Source organism: Carassius auratus, unplaced genomic scaffold (assembly GCF_003368295.1).
Source record: "Carassius auratus strain Wakin unplaced genomic scaffold, ASM336829v1 scaf_tig00216128, whole genome shotgun sequence".
NCBI classification, from domain to species: domain Eukaryota; kingdom Metazoa; phylum Chordata; class Actinopteri; order Cypriniformes; family Cyprinidae; genus Carassius; species Carassius auratus.
Window position 1 is genome coordinate 4,759 of NW_020528425.1, and position 7,694 is coordinate 12,452.

The following is a 7,694-nucleotide window of genomic DNA, read 5'->3' on the forward strand; positions in this document are numbered from 1 at the left end:
TAAATGCAGAACACGAATTCTGAGTATGGGTCACCATCCTTGGCTGAATGTCACGTCACTTTAACTTTAACATAAGCACAGAATCACAGTTAAGATGAAAACATCTGCATTTATAGAGTGAAAAGTGAAAGATTAGCTTAACAAACTAGTACAATTCTTCACTCCACAGCTCAGCATCCAGAACCACACCATCAGCAAGAATCAATATCATCATTTTCTTTACAACCCTTTGAAACAGCTGAACAACAAGGATAATCTTTAGAGCTAACAACACTGAGCCCATAATGCTTTAGTCCACAACAGCAGAACACATTTTCTCCAGGTCTATAGCGAGCCTTGAAAAATACCTTATAAAAGAAACACCTTACAGACACTCACCGTTTTGAAGTCCTGGTGGCTGCACTCCTGGCCCTGGAAACGGCAGTAGAGCATCATCTCCTTCAGGTCGTGGCCCACTCGCTCAGTGAACTCCCGCATACTGAATGGCTTGGGCCGGTAGTTAGTGAAGTTGGATTTCTCCGTGAGGAAGGCCAGCACGTGGGGCTCGGCCAGGTGCGGCTCAGGGATCTGCAGGTGCACGTCTAGCAGGGCCAACAGTTCCCCGGCGTGGTAGAGGTCATTCTGCGTGAGACGCGTGAAACGGTAGGCGTTCAGATTACAGACGGTGACCGCGGGAAACACTAGGCTGCCAGAAACCACAGCATCCACACTCGTGACGTGGGGGTAGGAGAGGAAGTAAGCCAGCCGTTCGGTGCTCTCCAGGACAAGGAGCACCAGGCTGGCCAGCAAGGCCGCGCTCCAGAGCAGACGGCGTGAAGTGGAGCGGTGAGAGGAGGACGAAGAGTAGGGGAAGATGAAGCGTAAACCGTGCAGGGTGCTTCGATGGGCGAAGGACTGCCAAGACGTGGGGCCTCCCAGGCTCCCCATGCCTCCGCTCTCGGTCTCACGGCTGGCCTCGCTTCCACAGCCCTCCTTCAGGTCCATCACTGACACGCACACACCTGCAGGCAGACACACAGTGATTGGCAGCTTAAGCCCAGGCACCTTCTGGCATCTGATTCTGGCTATATTTCACTTCATTAGAGTTTCACAGACACATCAATAATATAGCACGGAATCCAGAGTCTTTCTTGAAGCTGCGGGTTTGACACAAACATGAAGAGACACTGTGACACTGTAAGGCTTTGTGAAAAAACATAAAACTGAATGTAGACACTAGTGAGAGAGAGAGAGGATTTATATAACATGAACCCTACTGACCAAAGAAGCTGAAACAGTTTTAGACACAGAACTAAGAAAGGAAAGAAGTGAAACTGTAAGAAAAAGAAGGAGAGGAAAGATGGAAGGAAAGAGGGAAAGACAGAGTGGAAGGATGAAATGGATGACAGAGCCTAAGAAGGAAGGACAATGATAGAGAAGAAGAAAGCAAGAAGGAAGATGGGCAGGAAAAAAGCCAGGAAGTAAGGAAGGAAAGAAGGTAGGAAGGAAATAGAAAAGGAAAGAAAGAAGAATGAAGAAAAATAAGACAGAAAGAAGAATAAGAAGGAAAGAAGGAAGGTGGGCAGGAAAGGAAGAAGATGAAAAAAATTGGGTTGAAGGAAGAAAGCAAGCAAACAAAGAAGGAAAAGGTGAAAGATGGGATGAAAGAAGAAAGTAAAAAAGGAAGGAAGCAAGGAGCGGAAGAATAAAAAGGATGGGATGAAGGAAAGAATGAGTAAAGAAATGACAGAAAGAAAGATGAGACAGAAAGGAAAATGAGAGAAGAGAGAAAGGTGAAAATGATATCGTGGAAGGAAGGAAACGAGGAAGGAGAAAGATGGGATGAAGGGAGGAAGAAAAGATAGAAAGAAATGAACACAAAAAGGTTAAAAGAAGAAAGATAAGAACTCAAAGGAAAGAAGGTATGAAGAAATGCTGAAAATACATAAGAAAAAAATTATTTCAGCAGATATACACTAACACATATGCTCAGACAGAGACAAATCAAGGTACACAGACCCCCTGACATCATAGCCAAACTGTCTCCTGTCCAATCAGAGAGAGCGACACACATACACAGAGAGAAAGACATGGTCCATTGAACACTAGTACAGAGCTGCTCCTATAAATAAATATCAGCCTGGACCACACACACACACACACACACACCACTGAGTGAAGAAAGAACAGATCTTGCTCCAGTTAAGCAGGGTGAGAGGGTGGCAATGGAGTGGAAGATGCTGCCCAAGGGTTTCCCTCCGTCTGTCTCTCCACCCACTCCATCATTTCAGCCCCTCCAAATGCCAGGATCCTCTTTCTCTACACCATCTCCTCCTTTTACATCTAGAAATCTCTCTATCTCTAAGTTTCTCCCACTTGTTTAAAATATGCTAAGACAATGCCCACAGAAAAAAAACAGCATATATTTCTGAAACAGTAATGGCAATATAGTATTACTGCTTGAGAGTCATGCCAATAAAGCTATTTACACTCAATGGAAAAATACAATAGTAATAGTAATAGAAAAAATAATAGTAGTACAGAGCTTAAAAAAACTATACCATCCCAAAATAAACACATACACACACGGTCACTGGACATCCAAAGGCGATTCTTAGCACCTCACGTAGCCAAACGACACAACATCCAGCCGTGCATGAGTGTGTGTGTGTGTGTGTGTGTGTGAGAGAGAGAGAGAGAGAGAGAGAGGCGGGTCAGAGAGGGCTGGAGAAGGTGTTGTCGTTGATCCCAAGTCGACGGAGAGTTTAAACGCGAGCTTCTCCTAGTCTCGCGCTTCCCGCGCTAGTCCAACCAAACCATCACGCGCCCGGTGCTTCACGCGACCCGCCGTGTCCACGCGAGCGATAACTCAGCTGGTACAGATGTTAGATACCCGCACACTTTCACATGTAAAAAGCGCAAACTGAGGTAAAGAGAGAGAGAGAGGCTCGTTCGCTCTTGCTCTTCACGAAACGCTGTGCCGTCTTTCCTCTCTCGCGCTCGCTTTTCTCTCCTCTCCTTCCGCGTGCGTTCATACTCCTCTCCTCTCCGCTTAGAGCGTGATGGATGGATACAAGAAGCAGATTGTGGGTAAAAGGAGGAACGTGGAAACTGGAAATAATCAAATACGAGAAAGGGGAGAGGAAGGAAACACAGAGAGTGAGAAAAGAGGGGGAGATGACAGATACTGCATTTGGTGCCCGGCGGGTGACTGACTGCCATCACACTGGAAATGTGTAATGGAAACTGTGTGAGGCATCTTTAAGTTTAATGCTTGCGTGTGCACAACATTCAAGGCACAAACACTTGAGGGAGGGGGGCTGAGAAAAGCAATATGACTGAAAGAGATAGACAAGAAAAAGAGAGATATAAAAAACAGGGATGGAGGAAGAGAGAGAGATGCTACAAGTGTGTCTTGTAATGCAAGCAGACAGGACAAGAGAGAGAGAGAGAGAGAGAGAGAGCACAGAGACTGTGAGATGAAAAATAAGATGACAGCAAGAGCTGAATTTGGAGGAAAGTAAGGATTTGCCAGAAGGGGATAAAAATACAATTTAAATGGATGAGCAGCTGGTGAAAAATTTGATATATAAAAAATATATATGTCATTCCCCCGTCTCCGAGCTCCACTCTAGATCATTCTACAATACTTTTCACATTTATTTCTCCTTCCATCTCTCTTCCTGACAGTCATGTAGTGCGACTTTTCGGAAATGACATCGTCTACATCACGTTTTTCACGGCTCATCTGGCTGGAGATGCCAGACTGCATTAAGAGAGCAGAGCCGGAGGAAGTGGACGGCTACTTGAGCTCTCTTCACCTCTCATAAACCTTCCCACGTCAAGCCAGAACAAGACAGAAAGAAGCTTGTTTTATCTTTCACAACAGACCGTAAATGTCTTTCTCCGTTTCGTTGTCGTTGTTGTTTTCCTGGTTAGGTGAGGTGGAGAAAATGTTCCTCTCTTATTCATTGCCCTTGACACCCATTTCATTCTCCCTCTCCCTCATCAGTCTCTCTCTCACGCACTTTCATTCCCTCATTCCAGTTCCCTGATTTTCTCATCCGTTTCGGCCCAGGGTACGCAGAGGAACAGAGAAGGGGAACGAGCAAAGAGGTAATTTATGAACCTCTGCAAATACATTTACGCAAAGTGGGTGTACGGGACACACACACACACACACAGCTCTGATTCTAAGCGAGGAGAGCGTTTGGCACACAGATCAATAGGCGAGGCTGGAACTTTATACTGGAGCTCTGACAGCATAATGACACGAGCTCAGCTAAAGCTGTTTGGAAGAGTAAAGAGGATATGAGACACAGTCATGACCTGACAGAAAAACACATACTGCCTGAAACATCATGTCCATTCACCCAAATGGATATTAAATGTAACTTTCAAAAACAAATGGTATCTTAAAAAAAAAAGAACTCATACCAACCCCAAACTTTTTTCACTTAAAATATTTGTTTATTTTTACAGATTATACACAAAATACAATTAGATGTAATTTACACCTGTGATGGCATAGCTTAATTTTGTAGCAGGCATTACTACGGTCTTCACTGTCACGTGATCCTTCAGAAATCATTCTGCGCTGCTAAATATTTATGTGGATACATGATTTTGTCAAAACAAATTTATTTCAAGATCTGTGGATGAATAAACAGTTCAAACTGATCGTTTGTAACATTATAAATGTCTTTACTGTCACTTTTGTTCAGTTTAATGTGTCTCTGCTGTGTTGAATTAAAAAAAAAACAGACTTTGAACTGTCTAAAATCCTATCACTCACAAATGTCAGTTCAATCAAGTTGCACCTTCCATTAATAATGTTCACCCTCACATCATTTAAAACTTTAAATTTAAATGTTTTTGCTTGTGGAATAAAATTAAAGCAGCACTTTCCATTCAACAAAAAATGAATGGTAATTAATGACTGTCAAGTTCTTAATTTTGGTTGGATCACTTAAAAATGATTAGATGACAGTCCTTTTTCATACTAAAAAATGTATCAGTAGATTTCCCATCTCATATTTACTGGTAAATCTATTTCCCCCCTTTGTATTAGCTCACCAAGTGACCCTGAACTAGCACCCCTTAAAAATAAAAAAAAGACATAAATAAATAAAATTTAAAAAAAGCAATGACGTTGCCATATGGTCCACAAAGAATGTCCGCACATATACAGTACACTTCACATTGTAACCTTGTGTTGATATTCCTGATTTTTATTTATTTATTTATTGAGATGATGTGGACATGTACTCGTGCTGATTCTGGCACATATTAAAATTCTGTTGGATCTTTTGGATTTTTGCGCCACAAAAACATAAATATATAATTTTTTTCAATGTCTGTCGCAATCGTGTGTTGATTCTCCTCATATTTAATCAGTCAAAAGTTTCTATCTATATTTTATTTAGCTACTCGGTCCATATAAGGGATTTCCTGGAGCATAAGTTCTATTACTCCGATGAGTCTCGCCTGTGGACTTTCTGCACAAAGGCGCCCTCCGGCGTCGAGTATGAATGAAACATAAATAACATGGTTTAGCGCGCCAATAAAGCTCGCATCAACCCATTTAGAGTAAACATAAAAATAAATACTTATTTTTAAAGATATTTAATGTAAAAAATAATAGGGAAAAAAACACACTTTTAGACTAAAAGTTCAGATGGGTATAATTACAATAGAAAGGTGTCAGCAGTTAACAGTTTTAACAATCAAGTAACATTACCTTTTTCAATGCTAGCAAAATAATACAACTGAACTTACTTTCTGTACAGTGGCGAAATCTGCAGGATGATAAAGACGGAGAGGGTGAACAGTTTGTGGTATTGCCCTTTTTACGCTCACTGTTGAAAGATCATTCCTGCAGTGACCAACAAGTCATTTTCTCTGAATGAAAAAAAAAATCAAGCTAACTTTTTTGAAGTGCATGTAGACTGTCTTGTCTTTCTTATCTGACAACATGCTTTCACACCGCGTTAGTAACGGCGTGCGCTTGTTTTACGACAGGATGCTATACCGCCACCTACAATGGCATGCCAACTAGATAGTTACTGCTGGTGGATTATTTATTTCAGTCTTACGTACTATTCATTTTCAAATATAGCAGCAACATAAGGATATTTCTGTTTTTAAATATCACGATTATCGTAAATATGGTTTGTAAGGTGTGTTCTGCTCCATCTAACATTAGCTCTTTTTACACAAAAGTTCCCTGTGTGAACAGCCCCTTAAAATGCAAAGGAGGAACAGTTGCCCTGTTATGTGTTGATGATCAGCAACAGAAAACGAGACACATCCCTTATGAAAAAGGCAATCTGAAATGGAAAAATTGCATTTATTTATTTGGTTGACTAGAACAACCCCTTTTTGGTCTGTTATGGAAATAATATAGGACTGACAAATCTTGTCAGAAAAACAGAAGGTTATTGCTCAGGTATTGCTCTAGAGCGGATGATAATTGTGACCGTTTCTCTGAGTTTGAAGACAGTATTCTTCACAGATACCTGTTATTTTCAAGAAGTGCGAAATAACAGCAAGTTGACAGCAGGCAGGGTCACTCACATCGCTCTTAACCAGTGAACTGCACACCACAAGACCTGAAGGAAAGCAGTGAGAACAGACCTGTCTTGGTCAAATTTAGACCAGCAGATTAAGTAGCTGCACATCAAAGACAGAAATTCACAATTCAGCAGAGGGAAACAGATAAATACATGAATGTTTTTAACAAACTTGGCACTCTCAAAAAGACAAGATGGGTTTAAGGTCTTCTAATCAATGCTGAAGAGCTGGGTGATTGATCCTTCAAGTGTCTCCAACAATCAACGGCTTTTCAAACTGACAGAAGACCCGATACTGATTAAATCTGGCTTCCGTTCAAGTGTCAGTTAATTACTCGGGGCAAATTACTAAGAACTAAAGAAAAGGGATGGAACAGTAGTCACATCTTTATGGACTGGAGCTAAAGAGCTTGTGGAGGCACATTAGCCTCAGTAATGACACGGGTCTAATTATTAGTGCGCGTGTCGCCCCCTAGTGACTGATACACATCCTACATCACACATAAATACTTCAAATGTCTCTCTAGAAGAGATTATTGGGGGGATTCATCTGACAGGAGATAGACGAGCCAAGAGCGCTGAGGATAAGTGAGCAAATCTCTAATTTTATAAAAGAAATGAAATAAGTCGAAGTAATATGCCTATTTATCTCTTTAGTATAGAAATTAAGATGAGTAAAGAGTCCAAATGAAAGGGGACATAGGCCTATTAGAAAAGATGGCTGTAATTTAACATCTGCTGATAATCCCTATCCTCTATCGCTTACATATGCCATTCACAGCTCATCTTGCACCAGTATCTCTGTGGAGGCACCGATATTGCTGACAGCTGTAGGGCTTCCAGACTGTTAATGAGTTAATGAGGCGAATAAGTCAAGGTCCCTGTGCCCCCTCGAGCTGCAGTAATGAGCAAAGTTTAAACATGGATTACTCCTCCTCCGGGCCCTGGATAAAACTCACATTCATTCTCCGAGTAACTACTGATCTGTGACACGCTGACAGATTAGATCAGATCCCGTCTTTGTTCTGAGCTCAATACTAAAGCAGTGTCAAACTCAAGAACAGCTCTATTAAGGGATGAAAATGTAAAAGTTCAAATCAAAAGCAGTTAAAAGTTGCATTCAGCTGTTTAAAGATGACATCG

At 41.5% G+C, this 7,694-nt stretch overlaps 1 pseudogene; it reads right to left on the reverse strand.

Annotated features, from left to right (window-relative positions):
- Positions 1 to 378: 378 nt before the first annotated feature.
- On the reverse strand, positions 379 to 3,432 carry LOC113097165 (acid-sensing ion channel 2 pseudogene; annotated as a pseudogene).
- Positions 3,433 to 7,694: the final 4,262 nt, after the last annotated feature.